General features: G+C 41.9%; 1 protein-coding gene across 5 annotated transcripts in view; it reads right to left on the bottom strand.

The window, feature by feature from the left end:
• LOC147912010 (uncharacterized) overlaps positions 1–13,681 on the bottom strand; it is a 99,034-nt gene that overhangs the window by 67,870 nt on the left and 17,483 nt on the right. For 2 of the 5 annotated variants that reach the window (XR_015550751.1, XR_015550752.1), the window contains exon 2: positions 2,812–2,940. The exons of the other annotated variants lie outside the window; for them this stretch is intronic. The gene's annotated coding sequence lies outside the window, so the exon portion shown is untranslated. The remainder of the gene's footprint in view (positions 1–2,811; positions 2,941–13,681) is intronic. 5 annotated transcript variants of the gene reach the window in all.

Raw genomic sequence — 13,681 nt, 5'->3', positions numbered from 1 at the left:
TGTTACTAGTTTGATTTGAATCACAAGTAATGAATGGCTACACAGCTTGTTCCAACACAAAAAGGCACAATTTATTAATGTATATTTTGACAAGAAGATATAAGAACCCATTTCAGTACCTTAAAGTCACAAATACTCAAAATACACAGCAGCACATGCGCCTGGCCTTGGAGCGATCAAGAAAACGCCTCTCAGCTCTACCTGAGCTGAACTGTCCTTCCACTACTCAGCGGTGGCTGGCCCTGCTTCCTGAGTCCCTCAAGTTGTGACAGTCTACACCGTTGTCAATTTCTGGAATTCCACCTCCAATGGTCGCAAAGATCTATTAATGTACTTTTAGTGTTGAGTGTGTGTTTTTTGTGATCTAATTCTTTTCAAAAGCAATCTATCCCTGGTGGATCTGTGGTATACTACGCTCAGTCACGATGTTCAATTAACCAGAAGATCCACTTTCACATGTAGCATAACATAGTTTAGTACATCGTCAAAGAAAAATAATTGTTCTCATTCCACCCATGAGCAGGGAAGATCATACTCTGTCCTTTCTCCTGCCAGAATGTCCCACGTCCCAGCTAACAATGGTAGAGAGGGGATTTAACCCCAGGTCATCACCTCTGAGTGGGAGAAATCATGCTCTGTTTTTTTCTCCCTCTCAGAGTGTCCCACAACTCAGGTCAAAAGGGTCAAGGTGGGATTTGACACCAGCCAGATTGGCTCTAAAGCCCACACTATCTGCACTTCACGATAATGCTTTAGATTATATTTTAAATGTACCAAGCCTGCTTGCTAATTAAAATAAGGCTGAGATAAATCTTTTAATAAAGCAATTAGTTACCTGATACACTCTGTTGGTCAAATCCAAAGTTAAATAGAGTCACCATATGACGTAGCAATTCCACTCCTAGGTATATACCCAAGAGAAATGAAAACACATGTTCACACAAAAATTTGCACATGAATGTTCATTGCAGCATTATTCACAATAGCCAAACAGTGGAAACAACCCAAATGTCCATCAACTGATGAATGGGTAAACAAAATGTGGCATTTCCATACAATGGAATATTATTTGGCCATAATAATGAATGAAATTCTGGTACATGCTACAACATAGATGAACCTTGAAATTATTATGCTAAGTGAAAGAAGTCTGACACAAAAGACCACATACGTATGATTATATTCATATGAAATGTCAGAAAAGGCAAATCTATAGAAACAAAAAATAGATTAGTGGCTGTCAGGAGCTGGAAGGATGAGGGTGAGAAATGGGGATTGACTGCTAATGGGTACAGAGTTTCTTTTTGGGGTGATAAAATCTTCTGGATTAAATTGTAATGATAGTTGCATAATATACTAAGAACCACTGAATTGTAAACTTTGAAAAGGTGAATTTTATGGCGTGTGACTTATATTTCAAATTTAAGGAAGAAAGGGAGAGAGGGAGGGGGAGAGAGGCAGAGAGAGAGAAAGAGAGAGAGAGAGAAAGAGAGAAAGGAAGGAAGGAAGGAAGGAAGGAGGGAGGGAGGGAGGGAGGGAGAGAGGGAGGGAAGAAAGAAAGAAAGAGAAAAGAAATAGCAAGCAAACCCTAGGACTAAGAGAGAATACCAAGGAAGAAAAAAACACTTGGAATGAGGTCAGGAGAGGGCTTCCCAAGGCTGGGATTCAGCCCTCACTGGAATGGGTGTGGCTGCAGCCTACTGATGGCAGAGAAATTTGCAGGGTTGCCCTGGGCCAGAGCTGGTCTGTGAAAGGAGCCAAGAGCCATGGCCAGGAGCTATAGGCCAGGGCCAGCAAGCTGGAAATCCCCCCACAGGGGGCCAGCAGGGCAAGGTGGTGGGAAGAAAACTGTCCCCTGGGGTGCCGATGAAATTCGCTGGAAAGCAGCCCTTGGGGATGCTGTTGAATTTGCTGGGAAGCCGGCAAGGGCACCAACTGGACTCTCCAGAAAGCCAAAAGGGTGCCACCTGCAGGGGGTGCCACTGAACGCAGAGGGAAGCCAGCCAGGGCATCCATGAAGGGGGTTGTTGCTGAGCGCACCACAGCTGGGGCACCTGCAAAACTTGCCATGACGCTGCTTCCAGGGGTGACATTGAAACTCACTGAGTGAGCTCCATTGAGTCCCACATGCCAGCGCAGTACCACAGGAGCAAGAAGCAGCAAAGTACACAAAAAACCCCTTCCTCCTCCAGAATCTCCCCAGTATCCTCTACCAACGAAGCTTAACCTTGTGCCAGCTAGCAATGGAGAAACATTCCAGAATCACAATCAGGGCAACAAAGAGTAGATTTGGAGCTGAGAGGCAAGACATTGATAATGGGCACAGATACCAACAACTGTTCTTCAAATTAAAAAAGTTTGTGTTCGGAGCCGGCCTGGTGGTGTAGTGGTTAAGTTTGTGTGCTCCTCTTCAGCGGCCCAGGGTTCACAGGTTCGGATCCTGGGCACAGACCTATGCACCACTTATCAAGCCATGCCATGGCAGGCGTCCCACATATAAAAGTAGAGGAAGATGGGCGTGGATGTTAGCCCAGGGTCAATCTTCTTTAGTAAAAGAGGAAGATTGGCAACAGATGTTAGCTCAGGGCTAATCTGCCTCACAAAAAAAAAAAAAAAGTTTGTGTTCAAAAAAGTTTGGAAAACACTACTTAACATACCGCCCTCGTAATACACGTTAGTGTTTTAGCAGCACTAAGACGTCCTATGGGAAAGAACTGCATTGAACTCTGCTCCACGTAGTGTTTCCAAAGCTCACTTGATCACAGAACTCTGTTTCTCCCGATAATTATTAAGATCCCACAGAATACTCACTGGGAAACTGTGTGGTGTGGTGAGAAGGGCATGCAAGAACTGGAATAGGAGAGAAGCTACGGTGCTGGAGAGCAGCTTGTGCGCCTTCGCTGAGTCACATGGAGCCCGTCTGCTGTTTAAGGGACTCCTCTGGAACAGAATGCACACAAATGGAGTCATCTGGCTGGGCTTCTTCGTGGCATTTCCATCACTTTATTTACTGCACACAAACCATAAGTTCTGCAGACACTATGGAAATACAGTTTATTTAGGTAACTAAAAATATCCCCCGAATGGCATTTAGCCATTGCTGCATTTCCCAACTCCTCCTGCGTGCCCAGTCTTCGCTCTAAAGTACCCCTTGATGGTACAAGGGAAAGACGATGGGATTAAAAGTTGGAATTGATGGTATTAGGGTCAGAGGCCTTGGAATGCCATAATCCTGCCTGGCTACTCCCCTATTTTCCCTTTTGGGGTTCCTGAGGGAACTAGAAGCACAAAAAATAATGAATAAGAATCAAAACAGTGTTTTATTTTCTGCCCACTGGAAGAGGCAGAATGCAGCTAAGAAAAGGGTGAGCATAAGTGGGCTGTGTGGGGAGAAAGCCCCTATATCATTCAGTCTTGGGTTCAAAACCCAGTTCCATTCCACCTTTGGGCAGAGTAAGGGAGGAAAAAATAATTTCTTTTTCAAGTTTTTCAAGAATTTTCAAGTTCTCAGGGGGAGCCCATGTAACTGAAGGCAGATTAACAAGAGGAAAACAAAAGAGTTTATAAACATGTATACCTCATGTATACATGGGAGATACCCAGGGAAAAATGAGTAACTTGCAGAGGTAGCTTAGAATTCAGGCATAGACACCATCTTCAGCTAAAGACAAAAGCGAGAAGGGTGTGAGGGAGGCTGGTTATGAGGAAGTGACCGGGAAAAGTATAGTAAACAAGAGTAAGGTTTGTTATGCAGATTTCAGCTGGTGCCTTCTCCACTGATAAGGGCACATAAGTGGCAATCCAAGCTACCAGAAAGATTCAGATGATCTATAGAAAATGTGCAGAATTCTAGCCCTCTCTTGGATCACTTGCTCTGGGAGGAGCCAGCTGCCATATTGTAAGTTGGCCTATGGAAAGGCCCATGTGGTCAGGAACTGAGGGAGGCCTATGGCCAATAGCCATGGGGATCTAAGACCTCTTGACAACAGCCATGTGAATGTGCCATCTTGGAAGCAAATCCTCCAGCCCTAGTCAAGTCTTCAGATGACTGCAGCCCCAGCTGACAGCTTGGCTACAACCTCATGAGAGACCTTGAACCAGAACCACCAGCCAAACCACTCCCAGATTCCTGACCCTCAGAAACCATGAGATAAATTTTTGTTGTGTTAAGCCACTGAGTTCTGGGGTAATTTGTTACATAGCAATAATACAGATTCTCCAAATGTAATTCTGGGTAAGTGATTCTGAACTCTGGGAGTCCATCTCATTCCTACACACACACGCACACATACACACACGAAAAACAGCCTTGAATAAAATTCTCTGATCATGAAATCTGGTGAAACCAGGATTAAGATCTCAATTCCATTATATTGCAACTACATTCCTTGCATTTATTCCCACATTCATTCATTCAACAAACATTATCAAGCACTTACTATGTGTCAGGTGATGTTCTAGACCCTGAGGATACAGTAGCCAGCAAGTCAGACAAAAATCTCTACCCTCATGGGACTTGCATACTAGTGAAGGAGAAACAAACAACAACACATAGAAGGTTAGGTAGTAATAAGAGCTAAGGAGGTAAAACAAAGCAGCGATTTGGATCAATCAAACTTCACTTCTGGCTCTCAAAAAAGTACAGGGCAGTTTCCCTCCATGTGGTGATTCAGAGACAGGCTCCTTCCATCTTTTGGCTCCAACTTCCCAGAGTCTCAGAGTCCTCTGAAGATGACCAGTAGATGAAGAAAGTGAGGAAGGAGAAGGTATACCTGCTTCTCAATCACGTCCACCCAAGAGCGGCATGCATCCTTTCCACTCACAAACCATGGACGATAAAATGCTACATCGCTCCACCGTGATGCAAAGCAATCTGGGAAATGTAGCCCCAACCATAGCTCTATGCTACAAAGGGAAGCAGAATCTTCGGTAGGCGACAATTTTTCTCTGCTACAGTCTCATTGATCTATTCCAGCTCTGCATGTTCGACCTGCTGGGGCAGACTTAAGCCCAGGCAGAGTCATGCCAAGGGGGAAAAATGTCTCCCACCTTGATATCTAAAATCCCATTACAAGAAATTCAATCCTTTGCTGAGTCATTTCCCTATTTTTAGCACCTTGCCAAAAATACAGTCACCTGTAGTGGCGACGTATGGAGCTCTTAGAGTTCTTAGGGAAACTTATCAGATTTTCTTTTTCATTCCCTTGAGATAGGAAATACCAGCTTAGCTGGTAAACCCATGATCTTAATAAGGGACTAAAAGGGAGGCAGAGTGGGCATGTGCCAATAACCACTCAGAGCTTTGCTAAGAGTGAGTGGTTGGGTTTTCCGTCACAAACTTTAAATTACCCCAGGCATCATCTTAACTGCTTGTCCACAGCTACTCTCCCAAGTCAAGGGAACACTTTACAAATGCATATCAGCTGCATTAGTCCTTCTCAAAGAGAAAAGACCGCCCCAGTTAATTGCACAAGCAGCTAAATGTCAGGAATAATCACTGAGGTGAGAGTGGCTCATCAAAGCAAGTCAGAAAAGAGGAGTCGATTTAAAAGCCAAATGGGGTTTTGAAAGGCAGACCCTGACAAGAGCTTCTGGGCTGATTTTATTTTAATGCAAAGATCCACTCTTTCCTCTCATTCCCTATGATTATTTTATACAAATTGCATTACATTGGTGCCTTGGGAAATACAGGTGTAAGTTTCTTTTCTGCTTCCTAGGACTGAAAATGACTCCAGAGGGGCTGAATTGGAATTTTTTAAACATTCTTTATCCATTCATATGTTCTGGAGGCAATAGATGCAAATGCAGAGATGCACTGCCGTGGTTGACAGTTTCAGAGTCTCTAACATCAACCTGTAACCTTCTATGCTAAAGAAATTTGTTCACAGAAAATAGTCTACCAACTTCCTCTTGGAAAGGAAAATCATCATCATATTTTTATACAAGTGAATTAATTTGTTAACCCTCAAGAATAAAGAAAAACACCCTGGGTTTTTATTAGCAATCACATCTATTCCAGTTCTATCTTTGAAACTGAATGTGTAAATGTCACTACATAGACAGAATGTTGTAGTCATTCTAACCCAGAAGACACTAAACTACAAGGTGGTCTCGGTGTTTCTGTCTGTGACGTCAGAATCAGATACTGTGTGAGAACAATACTCTCATCTCAATGATGCTTGTTAAAGCCATTTGAGGGCTCCTCGTTGGAAACCAGTTTGCAACTTGGTCAGGACTGTTTACCACTGAGAAAGGCTACAAGAGGGCATATCTCTAAAGAATGAGGCTGATTTTCTTTAGGTGGCTCCAGAACCATCTTTGAAGGTTTATTAGTTTTCTAGGGCTGCTGTAACAAAGTACCACAAACTTGAAGGCTTTAAACAGCAGAAATTTATTCTCTTCCAGTTCTGGAGGCTAGAAGTCCAAAATCAAGATGTTGACAGGGCAACGCTCCCTCTCTCCCTCTCTGTAGGGGAGAATCTTTCCTCGCCTCTTCCAGTTTCTGGTAGCCCCAGGTGCTCCTTGGCTAATGGCAGTATCACTCCAATGTCTGCCTCCATCTTTACATGGCCATCTTCTCCCTGTGTGTCTTCTGTCTTCACCAGAATAAGGAAGGACAGGAGTCCTATTGGATTAGGACCTGTCCTAATGACCTCATCTTAACTTGATTACATCTGCAAAGACCCTATTTCCACACATCCCAGACCCTATTTCCTCACATTCACAGGTACCAGTGGTTAGCACTTCAATCTATCTTTTTGGGGGACACAATTCAACTCATAATAGAAGGTAATCCAGAGAAGGGGTTCAAAACAATGTTGAAAGATCATAAAGCCCTGAGAGCTACTAGGACTTTGCAAAGTAACGTTTGCAGAGCCTAGAAGCAAGAATACAAATGGAAGTCCACATTCCATAAGTTTAATGATACAGAACTTACAAACCAAGCTACAGCAACAGCCAGGCTCACATTCCCGCCCAATACCCCACAGCCTGGAGGCTGCTGTTACCTCAGATAGGTTAAAGGAGCTGAGGTTGCCTCCAGTAGCCAGCCGTACTGTCTGTGAGTCCAAATGACAGAATGGTTGTCAAGGAGTCAGGCATGGTGGAAGCCTGACCTAGGTCTGACTGGACCTGCCCCAAATCAACAAGGTCAAGCTCCCCAAGGAGCCAAGGAGGGCACTTGACCGACTCAAGATTTTCAGGCAGTTCTAAGCACTCCCTAAAACAACACCAGCTGAGCAGAAGGGAAAAAGGGAACACAGTTATCTGGGAACCCCATTTGCCTGATCACCCACGTGGAGTCATATAGAATGGCCAACTTTAAACCAAAGCAGCCACTCTTCCTTGGGTTTCCTAGGGCAGGGGCAGTGCTTCCTGCACACACACACACCCTACACACACAGATGTACAGGTTCTCAGCTACCATTCTCTGGGGGGGGCAACCTTTTTGGCCTGGGGGGCCTGGGTCAGACAGTGCATCTCTCTCCCACAATTCCCAGTAACAATCGGTTATCACACCTTTTAAATGTTTTTGAAACTTTAAAAATTCATTAAACTTTTTTAAATTTTCGAATTTCATGAGTTTAAAACAAAATTCCAGAAGTCATTGCCTTTCATGGCTTGTGATGTGCGGGGGTCCTCTAAGGTGAGGAGCCCAGAGCAGGGGCCCCTTGTGTCCTGGTCTAAGGGCAGCACTGATGCCTGATTGTGATGCATTTGTTTAAAAGAAGAACTCTCATTACTTGATAAGCCCCAGAGGGAGGTACAATTCCTGCAATGCCCCCACTTTGGGAGTAAGGCAGCTCACACTCATCTCACCAGGTGGTTAGTGAGGCAAGTCTGATCCCACTAACTGAACTGCCACGGGCCAACCCCCGCCAGGTTCTTCAGAGGCCCTACAAGCTAGACTCCTGTTCCACTTGATTCCCCGGGCAGAGCAACCCAGGTTGAACACTTTAGTGGAGGCAGGAATGTTCAGACAGCCAAAAGAAGCTGTGAGGGGTTCTGAAGTCCCAATATAAGAAAGAAACCCAGACAAGGCATTTAAACTCTCTGAGCCTCAATTTCCTCTTCTGTAAAATGGGAATAATAACTCATCATATCTCTCCAGCTTACCTTATACAGGGTTGCTCTCAGGATCAGATTTCCAAGTGTAAACTAGAAATGTAAGGTTTATCAGATAAGAAGGACTATTGCTTCTGCTCTTACACCATCCACTGTGTTTGTTGGGTAATGACATTTTGTAGCTGTCAGTAAAGAGATATAACTTCCTGCAAGGAGTTAGAGTTTTAGAGTGGCTTAACCTCTGAGCTTAATAAATGCAAGATTACATGGTAATAATGTTATGATAATAATATAGTCTATTGGTTAATATTTTATGTAAATACTGAAATAATAATAATAAAACAAGGACAGGCTTTACCTTCAGTGGAATGGGTAATGACTTATGTGATGTAAAGGGAGAGGTGCTGGAAAAATTCCCAATATAAACATAACACCTCTTATGCTGATGTCTACAATTCAATTATCAGAGAGTTTTTCCTTTGGGTTAAGCATTTCCCCTCTCCCTATGTTCCAATTTAAAAGCCAATAACTTTGAAAAGAATAATGTATAAATTTATTAACATGTCAGTACAAATGTGTTTATCAGACAGTGTGCAACAAGCCCAAAGGCCCCTGGGCCCAGGAAGGGGTGGGGAGTTCAGGGAGAAGAAATGAGTAGAAAGCAAGATTGTGGGGCTGATTAAAAGATAAACCAAAGAAAAACTGAAAGTCCCCTCAAAGACAATTCCTACCAACCTCAGATTTCACAACCAGGCCCAGTCTCATGACAAAAATATATATCTATATATTTCCTAGCATATAGATATTAAGATTAAGGGAGAAATGGAAAAATACGATGTAAATAGCTAACTCCTAAAAAGTAGCCATGACAATGTGAGCATTTTAGATGGGATTTTCAGAGAGCTAATAATATCTCACAAAGAAATTGAGACATCCTCACGTAAAGATACATGCACCCCTCTGTTCATTGCAGCGTTATTCACAATAGCCAAGACTTGGAAGCAACCCAAGTGCCCATCAAGGGACGAATGGATAAAGAAGATGTGGTATATATACACAATGGAATACTACTCAGCCATAAGAAACGATGAAATCCAGCCATTTGTGACAACATGGATGGACATTGAAGGTATTATGTTAAGCAAAATAAGTCAGAGGGAGAAGGTCAAATACCGTAGGATCTCACTCATTAAGTAGTAGATAATAACAACAACAAACAAACACACAGAGACAGAGATTGGATTGGTGGTTACCAGAGGGGAAGGGGGGAGGGAGGAGGGCGAAAGGGATAATTGGGCACATGTGTGTGGTGATGATTGTAATTACTCTTTGGGTGGTGAACATGATGTAATCTATGCAGAAATAGAAGTAAAATGATGTACACCTGAAATTTATACAACGTTATAAACCAAAAATCAAAACTGAGACATCCTCTTGAACTTTATCTGAGGGAAAAGTCTTTCCATTTATAATAAACTAACAAACTAGAAGAGCTCAAAAAGTTCTCCAGTTTTGTTAGTGAAAATAGATCTGTCTTTAAGTAGCACAGGCCATGTCTTCCTCTCTCATCTCAAATTACCCAAGACAATCAGAAAGAAACTAATCTGCAGCTGATTACTTTTTAAGAAAGAAAGAAAATCAAAAAGAAAGAAATGTCAGAGTGGCTTGCCAGGAGTCCTTTACAGAGTAGTTCCTCTTAGAGATGGAAAATGGGAAGAAAGTTACTGTCATTTGACAGACATTAGCTTAGACCAGCCACAAATGAAACTCCTGCTCCTCCTGAAAGCTATGTATCACCTGTAGTGCCCTCAGCCACATGATTGGAGTCTGTGATAGACCGATTGCAACAACTCTTCACCTGTCCCAGTGTCAACTTTGGTCATGTGGTTTTGCAGGCCCTCTCACTAAAGAAGCAGAGTCTAGGGGCCGGCCTGGTGGCATAGTGGTTAAGTTCATGTGCTCCGCTTCGGTGGCCCAGGGTTCACAGTTTCAGATCCCAGGCACGGACCCACACACTGCTTATCAAGCCATGCTGTGGTGGCATCCCACATACAAAATAGAGGAAGATTGGCACAAATGTTAGCTCAGGGACAATCTTCCTCACCAAACAAAAAAAAAAGAAGCAGAGTCGATTATCTCACTCCTTCAATCTGAGCTCACCCACAGGCTTTGGCCAATAGAGGAGGTCTAGACCACAGGAGGTCTTGAATATTCCCACTTGCTCTCTCATATACCTCTGAGATTTCCATGAGAATATGCCCAGGATAGCCTGCTGGAGGATGAAAGACACAAGGAGCAGAGTCATAGTCAACCTGGATGAAGTCAGCCTAAATCAGCCAATAGCCAGCTGACCCCCAGTCAAGTAAGCAAGCCCCCAGAAGACTCTCAGACATATGAGTAAGCCAAGCCATGATCAGCCATGATCAGCCTATAGGAACCTACAGCCAGCCAAGCCCCAGACCCGTCAGTGAGCCCAACCAAGAGCAGCAGAGCCACCTAGCTAACCATCCCAGATGTGTGAGCAATAGATAGTTTTTGGTGTTTAAGATTAAGGTTTTGTGGCTATTTGTCATGCAGCATTATTGGGGCAATAGATAACTGATACACAGTCCTAGCTTTTGGGCTCCACTCTTCTCTGAGCAGTATCCAGAAAGTGAAAGACATCTTCATGATACCTGACCACCCAACAGTTTCATGGGACAGTCAACTGATTCACTTCTTGTAGCATCTTCCCTTTGTCCTGGAAGAGATGCAAACATGTGGGTAACTCTGTAGTAACCTCCCTTGGCATCTTTCATTAGTAGATCAGCCCTGACCACAGAATCATGAAGATACTGAAAGAATGAGGAAAGTAAATGCCTGTTAAAGACAGTTGGTGATAGCAGAGCATGGTTTCATTTATGTAAAAAATCATAATAAAATGTATACATATGCACAGAAAAGGACCTCAAAGTTTACATACTGAAGCTCCAAAATGGTGTTTTCCTAGGAAATTAGGTAGGATTATAGATTAATGTTCTTCTTTTGTTTGTCCATAATATCTGATTTTCCTGAAATGAACATGAATTTGTTTGTAATTTAAAAAAGAGAGAAATGTAAACCATGAAAGAAACAATAAACCTTTAAAAGAAAAAAGAACAAACATTAAATTTATTTTCAGAGATTCAGCAGGTTATTATCATTTGTAGTTTATTTTAAGTCAATTACACAGAATTGTTGGATGGAAATAAATTAGCTGAAATTTAAAAAGCAGAAATCAGGAGGAAATTCTGAAAGACAGACAAAATTGCTTGCAGACATATAAATAGTTACCAGGTGCACCCAAATTAGCAATGCTTTAAAAAAAACCGGGACTGGGTACAAACATTTTCCAACAAGTTTTTGCCTAGAGCAGGGGTCAGCAAACATTTTCTGTAAAGGGCCTAATGGTAAATATTTGAGGCTTTGCAGGTCAGACTGTCTCTGTCACAGCTACTCTGCCAGTGTAGCACAAAAGTGGCCATAGACAACCTGTGAATGAATGCACATGAATGTGTTCCAATAGAACCTTATTTATAAAAGCAGGCGGCAGGCCAGATTTGGCCCACAACCATAGTTTGCCTACCTCGGACCTAGACAAATTGCTGCTATAGCAATAATAGCTAATAGTCGTGTTGACAATAACTTACTTCATCATAGTGATGAAGAGTTCTCTGCACCCTGCAGGCCCTGTTCACTTTTGCCTGCTGTCAAATCCTTTTCCTTCTTTATGTCTCAGCCTCCTCTTCAAGAAACCTGAGACTGCTTACCTTAGAAGAATGTTCTAATCACGTATTTACTCGTCCTTCTCCATTAGGCTAAGAGCAAGATTATCTCTTAATCACTTGTCTATCCCCAGAGCCTTGTGGAGAATCTGAACCATAGTAGATGCTCAATAAATGAATGTGAAGTGAATGATTCAGCAAAACACAATCATATCTATAGAATGAGAAGACAACCACAGACTGGGAGAAAATATTTGCAAAAGGTATCTCTGATAAAGGACTATTATCCAAAATATGCAAAGAACTCTTAAAACTCAACAGTAAGAAAATGAACAACCTGATTTTAAAATGGGCAAAAGATCTGAACGGACACTTCACCAAAGAAGATATACAAATGCCAAATAAGCATGTGAAAAGAAGTTCCACATCATATGTCTTTAGGCAATTGCAAGTTAAAAAAACAATGAGATACCACTAGACACCTATTAGAATGGCCAAAATCCAGAACACAGACAACACCAAATGCTGGTGAGGATGTGAAGCAACACAAATTCTCATTGCTGGTGGGAATGCAAAATGGTACAGCCACTTTGGAACTCAGTTCGGCAGTTTCTTACAAAAGTAAACATACTCTTTCCGTACAATCCATCAATTACACTCCTTGGTATTTACCCAAAGTACTTGAAAACTTATGTCTACACAAAAACCTGCGTACAGATGTTTATAACAGCTTTATTCATAATTGCCAAAGCTTAGAAGCAACCAAGATGTCCTTCAGTAGGTGAATGGATAAACTGTGGTACATTCAGACAGTGGAATATTACTTAGTGCTGAAAAGAAATACGCTATCAAGCCGTTAAAAGACATGGAACAACCTTAAATGCATATTACTAAGTGAAGGAAGCCAGTCTGAAAAGGCAACATACTGTATGATTCCAACTATATGACATTCTGAAAATGGCAAAACTATGGAGACAGTAAAAAGATCAGTAGTTGCCAGGGGTTGGGGGCAAGGGGGAGGGATGAATAGGTAGAGCACAGAGGATTTTTAGGGCAGTGAAAATACTCTGTATGATATTATAATGATGGATACCCACAGAATGGGGTAATGACAAATTCTTGTCAAATCCACAGAATGTACAACACCAAGAGTGAGCCCTAATGTCAACTATGGACTTGGGTGATAATAATGTGTCAATGCAGTTTCATTGATTGTCACAAATGTACCACTCTGGTGGGGGATGTTGATAGTAGGGGAGGCTGGGCATGCGTGGGTCAGGGAGTATATGGGAAATCTCTGTACTTTCTCCTCAAATTTGCTGTGAACCTGAAACTGCTCTAAAAAGTAAAGTGTACTTAAAAAAAAAAAACACAATCACATTATTATTGCAATGCTTACTCAGTCTCTTCTATGGCCTTTAGGAGACATTAAAAGGTAATTACTTGATTAGGCAATGGTTTCTTAGATCTGACTCTGAAAGCACAAGTGACAAAAGAAAAAAATTGATAAATTGGACTTCATCAAAATTAAAAACTTTTGTGCTGCAAATGTTACCATCAAGAAAGTGAAAAGACAACTCACAGAACAAGAGAATATTTTTTTACAAATCCTGTATCTAATAAGGGACTGATATCTAGAATATGTAAAGAACTGTTACAACTCAGTGATTAAAAGACAAATATGCCAATTAAAAAATGGGCAAAGGATTTAAATAGAAATTTCTCCAAAGATGTACAAATACATATTTCCTCATACAAGAGCGAAATACTGCAATAATAATGATGATAATTGTTAATACTATTAATTTTATGTTAAAAAGAGCAATTATTAAAACCTTTCAAATAATTAAATCAGTAGGGAAAGAGATGAACAG

The sequence above is a fragment of the Ceratotherium simum genome, chromosome X (genome assembly GCF_057802395.1).
Source record: "Ceratotherium simum simum isolate JZ-2026a chromosome X, ASM5780239v1, whole genome shotgun sequence".
NCBI lineage: Eukaryota > Metazoa > Chordata > Mammalia > Perissodactyla > Rhinocerotidae > Ceratotherium > Ceratotherium simum.
The sequence above is the reverse complement of the archived record's forward strand: the minus strand, read 5'-3'. Positions and strand labels throughout refer to the sequence as shown.